This window comes from Lepidochelys kempii, chromosome 4 (assembly GCF_965140285.1).
Source record: "Lepidochelys kempii isolate rLepKem1 chromosome 4, rLepKem1.hap1, whole genome shotgun sequence".
Taxonomy (NCBI): domain Eukaryota; kingdom Metazoa; phylum Chordata; order Testudines; family Cheloniidae; genus Lepidochelys; species Lepidochelys kempii.
The window spans coordinates 83,161,642-83,178,688 of NC_136383.1; the positions used below are offsets into that span (position 1 = coordinate 83,161,642).

A 17,047-nucleotide genomic window follows, 5' to 3' on the forward strand; every position below is an offset into this window, starting at 1 on the left:
ATTTATTGTTTGGATTTGGGCACTCTCTCAATCAGGATCAGGGCACCATTGTGCTGGGAAATGTACAAACAACTGGGAAGGCAGTCCCTGCTCTGAAGATTTTCTCTCTAATGCTCATCAACTAATAATGAAATGGGGCATCTGCCATTTTATGGGCCATATTCAGCTTACATTTGCACTAATGCTATCTCAATGACTTCAAAAGATGTACCCTTTCATTGACCTTATGAGGTGTACTTTATATAGAATCAGCCATCTTAGTGTTGAAGGGTTTGGTCATAGTATGTGTCTTCAGTACTTTACAAGACCTTTCTAACTTGTGAACCATTGTTAATCCAGCCACATAAGGCTACCGTTTGAATCAAAGAAAGATATTCCACGTGGAATAGATTGTTTTCCTAACTTCATTTCCTACTCTCCACTGTGCTATGTCAGGCATGTGAAGGTTTGGCTACCCCTAAGTTCAGACTGAGGGGACATGAATAGCAATGCACATAAAAGTGCTGCACTATAATTCCCCTTGTGGATGCTGCAGGCGAGAATTTAAAGCTTCTGAGTTTGCACCAATGTAGTCCTCTTTGAAGACTAAATTAGAAAAACCACTCTGATGAGGTTTACATCAGTGTGAACTCAGGACCTTTAAGTTTGCACCTGCACTAAGATAGCCCAGTCTTGTTTATTTTTAACGCACTGTTTAGTGTTCTGATAGTTTCCATAGAGATGCCAAAATAATAAGGGTTTACTTTTGCCACAGCCCTGAAAGACCCCAAGTGGGACACACTCTGTTAAGAAGACCATACAGAATGTGTTGTTTCTTCACAGGAATGGAATCCCCAAGCTCCACCTACTGGAATAATCAGATATCTGTAATTGCTCCCTGTGAGAGTTACCATACTACTGTACCTAGCCCAGATAAGTGAATGAGCTTCTGGCCTTGTTTCTGCACTTGTCAGACGAAACAGGGGGAAAAAATAATAAATGTATAGCATGCTGCAGACATATATAAAGTTAGATGTACTGGGCTGGAATGTAATAAAGCTGAAATGATCTAGCATTGCTGTATATTGTTTTGACGTTATGGGCTGGATTCTGATCTGATTGACACTGGTGTAAATCTGGAAGTGGTCAACTGAAGTCACATTGGAGTCTCAGTAGAGAACCTCTGGATTTCCAGCGATGTATGAGAGATCAAAGTCTGATCTCCATGCTTCTTAAAACATTAAACTTAACACTTAGTCATTCTGCTAACGTACACCTCACCTTTCTCATAGAAAATAGTTGTTGAATTACACCATTTTTACACGTATAGCTACTTATGAAGGCAGCCTATGTCACAGCCCTCACACAGCAGAAAAGCCTAAACATAAACTTACTGAAAGAGCACAGAGATGAATTTAGCTAATGCCACCTCACTAATTTGAAGGAACAATGCTGAAAACTTGCTTTGCTTACCCCTACAGTTTGTCAGGCCCATGAACAGATTGGAATAATGGATCATTTCATTCACATAACAGATACGTCTCACATAAAGCATACTGTACTGTTTAAAAGTTTTCTGCATACATTTTCAGTATGACTATAAAAAGTATTAATACATATTGCCTTTTTCACCTTTGCAGAGAAAGCAAAGTAGCTACTTTCTTTTCTGAACATCAAAAGGGACAATACAAATTAGTTATAATCAAAGAATAAAATTAATTTAGAGAAATTTCTATAACTTATTTATAACTGCACCCAAGTCAGCTCGTGTTGTGATCACATGCACTCCCAGCTCAGAAGAGCTGGATTTTGTTAGTGCTTGGATGGAAGGAATGCAAGGGAAACCTAGATAAGGTTAGAAATGGTGCTAATAATGCAATGGATGACACTCCTCCTTTTGGTGAGTACTGGCCAATGTTCCAACCTGGAGTCAGGAACCTGAAACGCATGCACACACCTCATTGCCAGCGCACACTGCCACTGCCTCTGTCCTTCATCTTCATTACAGTCCCATTTGTAGCAGCATTGTCTTGAAAAGAACTGGGAACTTACAGGGTGGGAATGATCAATGAATCATAGAATCATAGAATATCAGGGTTGGAAGGGACCCCAGAAGGTCATCTAGTCCAACCCCCTGCTCAAAGCAGGACCAATTCCCAGTTAAATCATCCCAGCCAGGGCTTTGTCAAGCCTGACCTTAAAAACCTCTAAGGAAGGAGATTCTACCACCTCCCTAGGTAACGCATTCCAGTGTTTCACCACCCTCCTAGTGAAAAAGTTTTTCCTAATATCCAACCTAAACCTCCCCCACTGCAACTTGAGACCATTACTCCTCGTTCTGTCATCTGCTACCATTGAGAACAGTCTAGAGCCATCCTCTTTGGAACCCCCTTTCAGGTAGTTGAAAGCAGCTATCAAATCCCCCCTCATTCTTCTCTTCTGCAGGCTAAACAATCCCAGCTCCCTCAGCCTCTCCTCATAAGTCATGTGTTCCAGTCCCCTAATCATTTTTGTTGCCCTTCGCTGGACTCTCTCCAATTTATCCACATCCTTCTTGAAGTGTGGGGCCCAAAACTGGACACAGTACTCCAGATGAGGCCTCACCAATGTCGAATAGAGGGGAACGATCACGTCCCTCGATCTGCTCGCTATGCCCCTACTTATACATCCCAAAATGCCATTGGCCTTCTTGGCAACAAGGGCACACTGCTGACTCATATCCAGCTTCTCGTCCACTGTCACCCCTAGGTCCTTTTCTGCAGAACTGCTGCCTAGCCATTCGGTCCCTAGTCTGTAGCTGTGCATTGGGTTCTTCCGTCCTAAGTGCAGGACCCTGCACTTATCCTTATTGAACCTCATCAGATTCCTTTTGGCCCAATCTTCCAATTGGTCTAGGTCCTTCTGTATCCTATCCCTCCCCTCCAGCGTATCTACCACTCCTCCCAGTTTAGTATCATCCGCAAAATGCTGTAGTCCCTTTTACCAGTCACAAAGTGTTGCTCCAGAACTGGTCATGCATCCTCCTTTCTCAGTGACTGGTGTGCTCTCTGACCTTTATGGGTTGTTGTTGGTTTTTTGTTTTTGTTTTTTTGCCAAGACTGCAGCCCAGATCGCCACAGGCCTGACCCCTCTAAGTATTATATATGCATATTCTAATAAAATAATTAATGAATTCATCACTTTTATATAGCACTAACAAACCATCTTGACATGTGGCTTTAATGTACTTGTCAGTATGTCAGCCAACTCCAGTCTAACAGTCTAACAAGCTGATCACTTATCACAGTGGAGCATACTTTCAATACACATGTAAACCATGTCTGTTGTCAAATTCCAATTTCCAGAGCATCAGGCCATTAGAAGCAAACTCATTGCTGTTAACTTACCATCAGGTATCCTTGGCATAAAGTTAGTTCCCAGTGCTGGTCTAACCCATTGCTCAAGTCTCTTGGCTCTCCAGGGGTCTCCAAACTGTTACAACTGCTCTTTAGATCCCACTAGCATCTCTCAACCCCATACTACTATCCTAATATCATTCCTTTAGATCTCCTTAAAATGACTCTGGCTCACTTTCACAGTGGATTCTGGCTCCCTTATTCTGGACATTATTCTTTTTAGTTGTCAGGATCAGCTGCCCAGCATCTCCAGAGCTTCCTCAGACATCCAATGCTAAAAATCACTTGAGGGGATGACATTAGCAAGCCATTATCCAAGACCACTCTACCTGTAGTCCTGACTCATACAATACTATATATCTGTTTGCATTGTTGCTTCATCTGAGACCTGCTTAATGCTCCTACTTTGTGATGGGTTCAGTCACAGAGACTGTCACCTGATGTGCTGAAATTACCTCTGAGCCCGTTTTCCCTGCCAGCTTGGGACTCCAGAACCCTGCCTTGTTGAGCCAGACATACTAGCCTGCTGCAACACAGACTCAGGGTCTGGGCCATGTTCCCAAATCTGCAGAATTTAACTAAAAACAGCTCAGCAGGTTACCTTTTCAGCACCCAGACACCCAGTTCCTAATGGGATCCAAACCGTAAATAAATCAGTTGCACTCTGTATAGAACATATACAGGGTAAACTCATAAATTGTCCGCCCTCTATAACACCTGATAGAGAGATATGCACAGCTGTTTGCTCCCCCAGGAATTAATCACTGACTCAGGGTTCATTAATAAACCAAAGTGATTTTATTAAGTATAAAAATAGGATTTAAGTGGTTTCAAGTAATAACAGACAGAACAAAGTAAGTTACCAAGCAAAATCATGCAAGTCTAAGCCTATTACATTAAGAAACTGATTACAGGTAATACCTCACCCTCAGAGATGTTCCAATAAGCTTCTTTCACAGACTAGACTCCTTCCTAGTCTGGGCCCAATCCTGTCCCCTGGTACAGTCCTTGTTAGTTCCAGCAGCCATCTCAGGTGGTAACTAGGGGTTTTCTCATGACTGGCAGCCACCTTTGTCCTGTTCCACCCCTTTTATAGCTTTGGCCCAAGGAGAGAATCTTTTCTCTCTCTGAGTCCCCATCCCTCCTTCTAAATGGAAAAGTACCAGATTTAAGGTGGATTCTAGTATCATGTGACACGGTCATATGTCCTGTGAGACCCTAGCCTCCATTCTTCCTGGGCTGGCCCACAAGTACACAGGAAGGTTTGCAAGTAAACAGAGCCATTTATAGTTATTGATTCTGAAGCATCTTTAATGGCTTCCACTCAATATGTTTACATCAGTAATACAAGTGTATATCTTATTCTCCTAACTCCAGACATAGAAATAATACATGCAAACAAATAGGATGAACACACTCAGTAGATTATAAGCTTTGTAATGATACCTTACAAGAGACCTTTTGCATAAAGCATATTCCAGTTACATCATATTCAGATTCATAAGCATATTTTCATAAAGCATATGGAGTGCAACATCACATACTTATTCTGCAGATTCATCAGAGATGAACATCTTGTTCAGCTCTCTGCTCTAAATTAAAGCCTCTTGTGAGTCTCCCGCCAATTTCCTGAGCCATACCATGGCCACCTCTGCCACGCCTCTCAGAAGATGGTGCATGTGCTACAATGCTCAGAGTAGGCCATGTCAGCCTACTCTGAGCCTACCAATTCCGATAGCACTGAAAAGATAGGGCCACCTTGACCAACTGTAAATCAGTTTTTCAGATGGATCAGTGCTACAGTTATTTATTCATTTGTTCTCCCTCCTTGCAGGACTCAACTACACATTCCTTTTCAAGTACATTTGTTTCAGTCAGGGTTTAGGATACATTTAGAAATTCATGGTGAGACACTATCACTGAGACTGCTGCTGCTCACCTGCAGCACGCATGTTACAAATTATTTTGGCTTGTTATCGCTACATCAGCTCTTCTTAGCCTTTTCTAAGTTCAGTCAGCAAAGGGTTTCCTCAGGTTGGCAGCTGGCACAAACATTAGGCTATTCTTCAAAATATGTACTTTTGATGATGAACAGGGACACCTGCAGAGCCTGTGAGAAAGGTACCTATTAGAGTGACAGGTGGCCAGCTTCCTTTTTTGTGTCTCCCTTTTCATTATCTTCTGACATCTTGGAGACAGATTTCTTACAGAATGATAGTAGAGGACAGGGAACTGGAGAGAGAGAGAAAAATATATAGCTGACATAGAACAGAACATGTGTTTAAAAATTGAAATACCACAGGTTGCCTTGTGGCTTATCACTGCAGAGGTATTGGTGATTTAGAACTAACATGTGTGATATCTCTACAGAGCCTAGACATAACTTTTAAACACTGACAAATATAGCCTCTTTCTTTACTTTATTGTGCTTTAAAATGTGTGCTGAATATTGAAGAATCACAAAAATGCACCAGAATTTTCTTAACAGTGCTCAGTTTTTATTAGGAAACAAAGAAACATCCCAAATAGTGAGACATAAATTGATAATCCAGTTCCAGCTCAAACTAGCCTTGACTGACTATTCCTGCAATGCATATAGCACCTGACAGCTTGGGCCCTGACTTCTCTACCAAGAGCCCAGCAGCAATAAGGTTACATTACGTAACTCTGAACCTAAATGCATCATTCACTCACATTCTGCTTAATTAAACTAAATGCTTACACTCCTGAAAATAATTTACCTTGTATTACCTGGATTAATATGTATTACACAGCAAAGCACATATGACACTGGATCTCTTTTTGCATCATTGCAGCTTACAATCTCCATGCATTAATAGCAATTTTTAACTAATATGCTTTGACTGTGCAGGCATTGCTTTGGGTGCATTAGTTGGCAGGATCCTTCTGAAGGTCACAGATACCTAACCAGAAAGAAAATAGGTCATATTCTGATCTCAGTTATATACAAATCTGGCCCATCCATATGGCCAATGGGACAGTCTTTCCATTGATTTAAATGAGCTTTGGATCAGCCCCTATGTTGGTACTATCTACTGCCCATGAGTGTAGCTCCATATTTCAGGGCACTAGTAGCTACCTAAAGATCTCACTAGAAATTTAGCCTTTCAAATGTGGATTGTTTTAAACAAAGAACTAGTACTTTTGTTTAATTTTGAACTCAAAGGAATAAAGACACACGATGGTATATTAGGCTACATATTTACTGTACATATCCCCATAAATTCTTTGAAAACTCATGAAAAGAGCAGAGTTCTAACAGACAGATTAATTACACAAATTAAAATACAATGAAATTATTGAGCGAGAAAGAGAAAGACCTGAATTTTGTTTAAAGATTCAGTTTGCTTTTGATTTCTCGTAGGACCACATGACCATAACTATGGTAGATGGACCTCAAGACTGACTCCTAAACAGAACAGAACCCATAACATCTAAACATCAAAGCCACGAAATAAAAATATCCACCCAGAAGATGTATGACAAGTTGCAAGACAGTAACCAAATAATTTACTTTACTCCAAAACCCATATGAGAATGGATAAGTTGAATGACAAAGAAATGTCAATGAAATTAACCTTCCAAAACTATGAAATCAGAATTCAATGGCCTTTTCTGTAATTCATTGTATAGCATCCATTTGTATAACTCAAGCATATTTTCATTGTCCAGGCATAATAAGAGTATTGATTATATTTGTTATAAAAGCCCAATCCAATACCCATTTATGTCAATGGGAGTTTTCCCATTAGCTGGAATAGGCCGTAAATCAAGGATGATATTTCTGGATCGCCAGATGTCTACTATAATGGCAGTCCAGATTCAAGAGAGTGATTGTTTTATAATGAATGTGAAAGTGCATGTATGGGTTTGTGTGTTGTACATAATAATGGTGTGGAGCTATTTGCACTGAAATACTCACAAGTGGTGATGTATGAAATCTTTTAACATCTTGCTCAGTAACTTTACACAAATAAAACCCGCCCAGGTTTACTTCTGGTTTATCTTGGCTGCATGGGGAGATTTCTCTTTAACAAACTCTTCACCTTGTCCTAAATATCATAGATTTATATCATACCATAATTCAGTGAACTTTTATAGAGTCCTGCACTTCATACAGTACCAAAATGGAGTGAAATCTAGTGAGCTAAGCAGGAGATGCTTAACACTGCACAGTAACATCACACGACAGTATTGAACAGGAAGAGCATAGTCCAGTGACTAATGAAGTCAGAAGAAAAATTCCCACTGACATTAAAGGCATTGGACTGAGCCTGAATGAAAGAAAAAGATATCGAATTGAAACTGTCTGGGAATGCTGCTAGATGGAGTTTAGCTACCCGAGTTAAAATTTGACCACATCAGCAGGGTTAACACCCCATCTCTTACAAAAAATGCTATGGGATATTTAATGGCTAAAAATAGCCTAGACTTCATTTCGCAACTGTTCCATAATTACAAGCATAACAAGACAACATAACAGGCAGTATTAGTGTCAGGTACTGTGGTGTGGCTAAGAAACATCACACCAGCACAAAAAGGGTTAAGTAGAGCCCATGGGCTCAGTTAGCCCTATGCTGCTACACCTGCAGCTAATGCCAGGCCTGTAGGGGGATGAAAAGCAGAGAATTTGTCTCAGTTCAGGGCTGACTGCCAAAGATGCAGAAGCAAGCTATCTCCCTTCATGAGGGGAGCATCACTAGGAGCCTGAGAGCTGGGACAGCCACCAGGGAAGAAGCACTAAGGAGCACCCAGCAGTGAGTGAGCTGATTTAACCATAGAGACATTGTGGGCTTATGCCCTTCCATCTTGTCTGTACCACCCAGAGGGACCTGAGGAGGTGGCAGGATGCCACAAAAGGTCCACAAGGGGGCACTACAGACTGTTTGGAATATTGGGGCCACGTCCCAAACTGAAGAAACAGAGGTAGAAAATAGCCAAGGGCAGTGGACTTAGACTTTCTGCCAGGAAAATCCTGTCAGCTTTGCTTTATGTAAGGTCCTGGGCTGGGACTGAATGGAGAGAGATGGCCCTAGTCCACCTACCACATCTCCTTAAGGACTGAGACACCTCTGCTAGGGAAGCAAGGGTCTAGAAGTCAGGTGCACCAACTATTAGGCAACCCAGCCCTCCAAGCATCCTATTACAGGTATGTTAAATTTTCAAATGTCCTATACAGACAGGTTCTCCCAATAATCAAAAGAATATAATGGTTCAAAATATAACATCAGGACAATTATATTGAAAATACCTAAGTTCAAAGGACCTACTATTGTTATAAAAGCTTCAGTCTACCCATTTAGCACACATAGATTTGTTGCCCATGACATAATTCCTACAAACAAAGTCCCAAATAAAGAAACATATTAAAAAAAATTTAAAGTTATAAGAACATATGAATGGCCATACTGGGTCAGAACAATGGTCCATCTAGCCCAGTATCCTGTCTTCCGACAGTAGCCAATACCAGGTGCTTCAAAGAAAATGAACAGAACAGGGCAATTTATCATATGATCCATCTCCTGTTGTCCAGTCCCAGCTTCTGGCAGTCAAAGGCTTAAAGACATGCAGAGAACGGGGTTGCATCCCTGACCATCTTGGCTAATAGTCATTAATGGACCTTGTCTAGTTCTTTTTTGGAACCCCATTATTGTTTTGGCCTTCATAACATCTCCTGGCAAAGAGTTTCATGGGTTGATTGTGCATTGGATGAAGAAATACTTCCTTTTGTTGTTTTTTAAACCTGCTGCCTATTAATTTTATTGGGTGACCCCTGGTTCTTGTGTTATGTGAAAGGGTAAATAACACTTCCTTATTCACTTTCTCCACAGCTTCATGATTTTATAGACTTCTATCACATCCCCCCTTAGTCGTTTCTTTTCCAAGCTGAACAGTCCCAGTCTTTCTAATCTCTCCTCCTATGGAAGCTGTTCCATACTCCTAATATTTTTGTTGCCCTTTTCTGCACCTTTTCTATTTCTAATATGTCTTTTTTTGAGGTGGGCCACCAGAACTGCATGCAGTATTCAAGATGTGTATATAAGATACATCTTATATAGTGGCATTATGATATTTTCTGTCTTATTATCTATCCCTTTCCTAATGGTTCCTAGCATTCTGTTAGCTTTTTTGATTACCACTGCACATTGAATAGATGTTTTCAGAGGACTATCCACAGTGACTCCAAGATCTCTTTCTTGAATGGTAACAACTAATTTAGACCCCATTATTTTGTATGTAGAATTAGGATTGTTTTCCAATAAGCATTACTTTGCATTTATTTATCAATATTGAATTTCATCTGTCATTTTTTGCCCAGTCACCCAGTTTTGTGAGATCTCTTCACAATCTGCTTTGGATTTAACTGTCTTGAGTAATTTTGCATCATCTGCAGACTTTGCCACTTCACTGTTTACCTGTTTTTCCAAATCATTTATAGGAACGGAAATACAAGGTAACTGAAGTTGCCACGATAAAATACCTGTAAAAAATATCACAGAGGATCAAATGAAAATTCAGACTTTTGAGCCTTTTATCTATACCAGGAGCAGACTCTAATTTCAATTCAATTTACCTTACAACATAGCTGCCCAAAATCTGTTCTGAAAGAAAAATGCTTAATTTTATTGATGTCAGTTTTAGAAACAATTCTCCCAATAGGCCAGATTGTCCTCTATAGTAACAGAGCACATGGAGAGGAAAAAGTGCTCCAAAAATTTCTCCAGAACAGTGAAGTGTAAACTGCACTTTTTTGCCTCCCGAATTTCATGCAAATTTGGATTGAGCACAGCAGCTTAGAGGCAGGAGCTTCAGTACAGGTGAATTACAGGATGTGAAAGCACTCTCACTGTGTGCTTTTTATTATAAAAGTAAATACTATAAAAGGACCCTCATTTATGACTCTTGGTCATCCAGCACTCAACCAGTTGCCCATAATTATAGCAATTGGCTAAGATGTAAAAGATTTCTATTATGCAAAAGATAGAGGTAGTGGCTGGTGGTATCAAAACAAGAAGATTGACAGACAGTAGGAGTATGGAAGATGAATGGATAATGGAAATGCAATCCCAGGAGAGATAATAACCCATATCAATTGCAGTAAATTAGAAGTATAGGTGAAGAAGTGCTCACCTGATGGATAATAACATTTATATGCATTACTGTGTACCACAATTAAAAAAGCAGCACATATAGCATTAATACAGATGTATCCATTAATGTTTCTTAGCTCTGGAGATGTATCCTTATGGGGCATATGTTGTTGTAAATACAGAATATGGTTATATTCAATCATAACAGTTAATATTGCAATAAAATCAATAGGATCAAATAAATGTCTGACATTTAGTGGCAAGTGTTTCATGGTGCCATTCTAAGTGACATAAAGCTGCACATCAATCAGAATATATCCCAATGCAAACAGGTTCCAACATATGCATATCATCAGTATGATGTCAATATGGTATTCATATAACAAATAGCTCATGTACAGCATTTGTCACTCCTCCATTTCTTATGTAGCCAAAGTGCCTCAAGGAGCAACGGCTCCCACAGCAGCACCAGTAACCAATCTCTGCTTTCATTCCCTATTCAGGTTGCACCCCTCAAGGAGAAGGTGTTTACTGCCTCTGAAGGGTGGCCCAGTCTACCATACTCACAGAACCTAGCATAAAACAACACTGAGGAGCTAAGGCCATACCCAAAGATAGCCTTCCCTTCTATACTCTTGCCCCTAAAGGAGCTCGGCAATTAACTCCCACACAGATTGCACTCTGAAATCAGTTGCGCTATGAGGGGAGGATGCTGTTGAGGGCATCTGCCCTACAGCTCCTCTCCTGTTTCCAAGACAGCCCATCCTTTCCAATCCACAGAGTCCTAACAATGTAGATGTCATGATCACTGGCTTCCTCAAGCTTTCCTGGAGTACCAAGTATGCACCAGAGTTGCTGCATCCTATGATGCATCAGCTTTCCATCAATATAAGTGAAGTGAACTATTCATATTACAGAAAAGGACTCAAATCCATTCAAATATGAAGTAATTCCCCTGACTGTGTATGTCATTTCTGCAAAAGGACTCATGTTTGCCTTAATCCAATAGGACATTTAAGAAGATCATAAGAATATAAGAATGGCCATACTGGATCAGACCAAAGGTCCATCTACCCCAGTATCCTGTCTATCAACAGTGGCCAATGCCAGGTGCCCCAGAGGGAGTGAACCTCTCTCCTGCCATCCATCTCCACCATCTGACAAACAGAGGCTAGGGACACCATTCCTTACCCATCCTGGCTAATAGCCATTATTGGACTTAACCTCCATGAATTTATCCAGTTCTCTTTTAAACCCTGTTATAGTCCAAGCCTTCACAACCTCCTCAGGCAAGGAGTTCCACAGGTTGACTGTGTGCTGTGTGAAGAAGAACTTCCTTTTATTTGTTTTAAACCTGCTGCCTGTTAATTTCATTTGGTGGCCCCTAGTTCTTATATTATGGGAACAAGTAAATAACTTTTCCTTATTCACTTTCTCTACACCACTTGTGATTTTATATATCTCTATCATATTCCCCCTTAGACTCCTCTTTTCCAAGCTGAAAAGTCCTATCCTCTTTAATCTCTCCTCATATGGGACCTGATCCAAACCCCTAATCATTTTAGTTGTCCTTTTCTGAACCTTTTCTAATGCCAGTATATCTTTTTTGAGAGGAGGGGACCACATCTGTATACAGTATTCAAGATGTGGGCGTACCATGGATTTATATAAGGGCAATAAGATATACTCCGTCTTATTCTCCATCCCTTTTTTAATGATTCCTAACATCCTGTTTGCTTTTTTGACTGCCGATGCACACTGCGTGGACATCTTCAGAGAACTATCCACGATGACTCCAGATCTTTCTCCTGATTAGTTGTAGCTAAATTAGCCCCCATCATATTGTACATATAGTTGGGGTTATTTTTTCCAATGTGCATTACTTTACATTTATCCACATTAAATTTCATTTGCCATTTTGTTGCCCAATCACTTAGTTTTGTGAGATCTTTTTGAAGTTCTTCACAGTCTGCTTTGGTCTTAACTATCTTGAGCAGTTTAATATCAAGAACTTCATGATTTCCAGTATTTACTCTGCTTCCCCTCTTAGCTATCATTTAATTAGCTTTAAGCATTATTCCAGTGGATTTTTTGACAACATCCCCACACAACACATTCCAGATTGTAGTTCAAAGGTTTTGTTTGAATTTTTTATTGCCTCTGGCAATATTTGACTATGTAGGTTTGGGTTTATATCATATGAAATCTTCCCCATGGTTGTGTTTGCCTTTAAAGTAACTATCTGGAAAGGTGAAGTGCACTATGAACTGCAGAATGTTAAAAAAAAAATTGTGTTTCATTTGTTAATATTCCTGAAAACCCTCCAAGCAGTTTCAAATACCATACAGTATATTTTTCCAGACGTCCCTTGCAATCTTCCTCTCAAGAACAGTCTCCAATTTCTTAAGTAGAACATAGTGGCATACATCACTACAAAGCCTATTCAAAAGGCTCGATGACTATTCAAGGTCTCTCTGGAAAAAAAAAATCCATTTGAATAAGGCTTCAGCCAAAGGTTTTCCTCCAGAGTTATCTGTATGTTCCTCAGTGAAAGAATCTTACTTTTTTCCTCCTGAAACCTGGATAAAACAAAGCCACATTGTTATATTGACTAAAAATCACCCAAATAGAATGGAAAGTTTTGCTTATTGGCAAGGCCGTGGTGCCTCACAATTTCTATGACAAAGAAACATTCCCACAATGTGATTTTGGAAGACCCTTTCAGAAGCTTGAACTCTAGCACAGTATCATTATTATGGTAAAAAGGGACCTGATTCATCAGAGTTTTTACTCCATCTTTTTAGGAAGATTGGAGAGATTCAAAACACTCAGTCCTTTATTTAAATTCTCTGTCTGTATCTGTATGCTTGTGTAGCTGCATGTCGTGGAAGCATTTACAGCATATTATCACTAGTTTGTTCAAAAAATATTTTTAAAAAGTATAGCTATGCCTTCAGATCATACGGATGCCATTAGAGCAGTAAAACAACCCAAGAAATGTTATTGGCTCCTAAATATCTGGCAATGTAAGTACACAGTTAAGGAAAATTCAACTCAACATAGATAGATTTTTCAGCAGAGTCCTGGGGTCTGCTTTTCTGTTGTACTCTGAATGGAAGGGAGGAGGAATATTCATGGTGTGGACACACATTGAAAAGCTGAACAGAGTTTTATTAAAATAAAACTTTAAGTCACTTACACTAACTTTTCTTTGTGCTCCTTCACTTCTGAGGTCAGGGATCGCCTCTCTGTACAGAGCTCATCTGAACCTTCATTTGCCTTGATTCCCTTTGGCACTTGGCTTTTGGAGCTGTGCAACAGTATATCCCATAAGGGGGAAAGTCCTGCAGTCATCCTAAAGGACACAGTCACCTCTACATCCTCACTAGCACCTATATCTAGCTTCTCTTTTTCTTCCTAGCTTTAGTTTGGAACTATCCCTCACATTTAACTTTCACTTTGAACAAAACATTCAATTTAACATTGTTTTGAACATGGGATATGGACATCTCTATAATCTAGATGTCTAACTGAGTAGTCAGAGCCAGATTATGCAGCCATGAGACAGGAGTCAAGAGTCGGCTGGGTCAGGATACGGGGGATCAGAGGCAGGATGCACACTGGAGATCAGAACCACAAGTCAGATGCCAGGAGTCACAACAGGTCAGGATGCCTCTGCAGAGTGGGAGGCACAATGCACACAGTCCAAAGCAGGCTGGAGCCCAGTTGTTCAGACAGCTTCCTGTTCCTGCAGCTTCAGTAGGGCCAATGAGCCAATCAGTTACTCTGGGACTCTGACAGACCTCAGAGACAGAGCCTCAAACTGTGGCAGGGCTTCATTGGTCCCAGCTAAGCAATTATATGCAGGCTGCCAGGTGGAAGACTGGAGCTAGGGTTGCCAAACCTCCCGGTTTCACCGGGAGTCTCCTGGAATTGGGCTGTATCTCCCAGAGGCTACTGAAGCCAAACCAGGAGATTTTAAGCCACTGAAAATCCAGCGGCTGAGGGGAGGTAAGGCAGGCTCCCTGCCTTCCCTGGCCCCATGCCACTCCTCAAAGCAGCTAGCACATCCCTGTGACCCCTGTGAGGGCAGGGGGCCTCTGCGTGCTGCCCCCACCCTAAGCACCGACTCCACAGCTCCCATTGGCCAGGAACTGAGGCCAATGGGAGCAGTGGGGGCACACAGAGACTCCTGCCCCCCCCCAGGGGCCTCAGGGACATGCCAGCCACGTCCAAGAGTGGTGTGGGACCAGGGCAGTCAAGGAGCCTGCCTTAGCTCCGGTGAGCTGCTGACTGGGAGCCACCCAAGGTAAGCACTACCTGGCCAGAGCCTGCACCCCTCACCCTCTCCCGCACCCCAACTTCCTGCTGCAGCCCTGAGCCCCGTCCCAGAGCCTGAATCTCAGAACCCTCCTGCACCCCAACCCCCTCCCCTAGCACTGAGCCCCCTCCAGCACCCAAAGTCCCTCCCAGAGCTTGCACCTGGCACCTCCTCCTGCACCCCAACCCCCTGCCTTAGTGTCAGCCCGCAGCCCCCTCCCATACTCTGAACCCCTCGGCCCCAACCCAGAGCCTGCACCCACTCCCATGCTCCAAACCCCTATTCCAGTCCAGTGGGTGGAGTGAGGGTAAAAGTGGGTGAGGGTGAAAGTGAGTGAGTGACAGAGGGAGGGGGGATGGAATGAAAGAGGGAGGGTAGGGAAAGAGACTCGGGAAAGGGGCAGGGCAAGGGTGTTTGGATTTGTGGGATTAGACAGTTGGCAACCCTAACTGGAGCGTGGCTACTCCCATGAACCCTGCAGACTTGTGAAACCATGGGTCTCAAAGCCAGTAACCATTTCTGAAAATAGGGTCTCATTCTCCCATGGCCCTACAGTTGCTTTCCAGCAAGCATGGAGTTAATTCCATGTTTCAAACTCAGGTATATGTTCTAGTAGAATAACAAGATGGAGCTTGGAAATGAAGGAACACACAGGCCCTGAGAGAACACAAAGAATGAGCATGATCCAGTAAACAGGCCATACGACTGGGAGTCAGGAGACTACTTTCCTGTTCTCAGCTCTGCCACTGACTTTGCTTTGTAACTGGGCAAATTGCTTCACACCTCTGTGCCTCAGTTTCCTCATCTTTCCTCTGGAAAGCAATGTTTGCTCTGAAGATAAAAATCACCGTACATTACTTTGTTTTTTTATTATAAACAGATTAGAAGCATGGAATGGATGAATGGCTACAGGGATTCCAGAAGCCTTGGAAAGAAAGCTCCCAACATAAGATCACAGTATTGGGGTGTATCCTAACCTAGGGAGTTGTCTCATTTGTTTTCTGGTGATGGGAAACCCTTTGGTTCTCTTGTTATAAACACCATAATTTAACACTCCTCCACACACACACACACACCCTCAAAAATATCTTGGAAGACAAGATTTTGCTGGCTTGAGTTGTTTTTCTATAAATTAATCCTCATCCAACTATTTGCCAAATCTGATATTTCATATTTAAAATATTTTTAAACAGAAAAAGTCATTTCAATCCAACAATTTAAATTAGTCATAGAAAATGTAGAGCCATATGCATTGCTGGAAGCCCTGGGTGAATGGCAATTCAACTCTACCAGATTAAACTCAATCAGTGGAAACTGGTTATCTCAAGGTTATTATGTATCTGTAATCTATCCCAAATCCATCAATTATGTAGACTCCTTAGGGTTAAAGCGATGTAATAAAGTGTCCTGACTCCAAGAAGATAGGTCTGAATTACGTGTCACTAGTGCCAGCACTATATAAATGGTGCATATTCTAATATTCAGCACATATTGCTAACGGCTCAAGAGCCAGCAATAAATGTACAATAAGTATTGGTCTTTCCTGACGGTTACTCCTAAACAATGTAAATGTTTAATTCCCCTTGCAGCCTTACACTGGTGCTCAGCCCAGGCCACAATCTGAAACTGAAACTTCTGATTTGGGAATTGAGGTATATGTAAACTGAGGTCTTCATAGTTCAGTATATTTCATTATTGCAGGATACAGATTAATTTATACCGAACATTTTAAATCTCTTTTGATGTACTCAAAGGCTTTTCCCACAGCAGTCAAGGGAATCACCAAGGGCTCTAGTCTCATCCCCCACAGCCTACGTAATAAGCAGTAAACAATTCAGATTGTTAATTCATTCTGGAGGAAAAGGGATTACTAACAATGGAATCTCTGTATAAGAATAGCTGGGCCAGAATTTTGAAGGTCTCTTCAGAAGGGAAATAGAGGCCTCAAATCTTTTTAGCTAAGTTATAATGTACTGGATTCACCACTGCTGCTATGGGCAGGTACCAGCTGCACACCTCCCTTCTCCCCCACACTCCCACCCCATGGGAAATCACCCCTGGGGAAAGCAGGCAGCTTCTGTATCACCAACTTCCCTGGGTTAGGCAGTTTAAGAATATTTGTTATTTTACAAAAGTGTATTATGGATCTTTCATTTGCATTCTGGGCTCTCTGCTGGCAGAGGCTTCCCAGGGTATGTGGTGAATCAGTACATCTCCCACATGCCATTGCCACACCTTCC

At 41.5% G+C, this 17,047-nt stretch overlaps 1 long non-coding RNA gene across 2 annotated transcripts in view; it reads right to left on the bottom strand.

The window, feature by feature from the left end:
- The window catches only part of LOC140909992 (uncharacterized), a 166,854-nt gene that overhangs the window by 14,661 nt on the left and 135,146 nt on the right, over positions 1-17,047 (bottom strand). The window contains exon 3 of one of the 2 annotated variants that reach the window (XR_012158398.2): positions 4,208-5,606. The exons of the other annotated variant lie outside the window; for it this stretch is intronic. This is a non-coding gene — a long non-coding RNA (uncharacterized LOC140909992). Of the gene's footprint in view, positions 1-4,207; positions 5,607-17,047 lie in introns of those variants that run through there. 2 annotated transcript variants of the gene reach the window in all.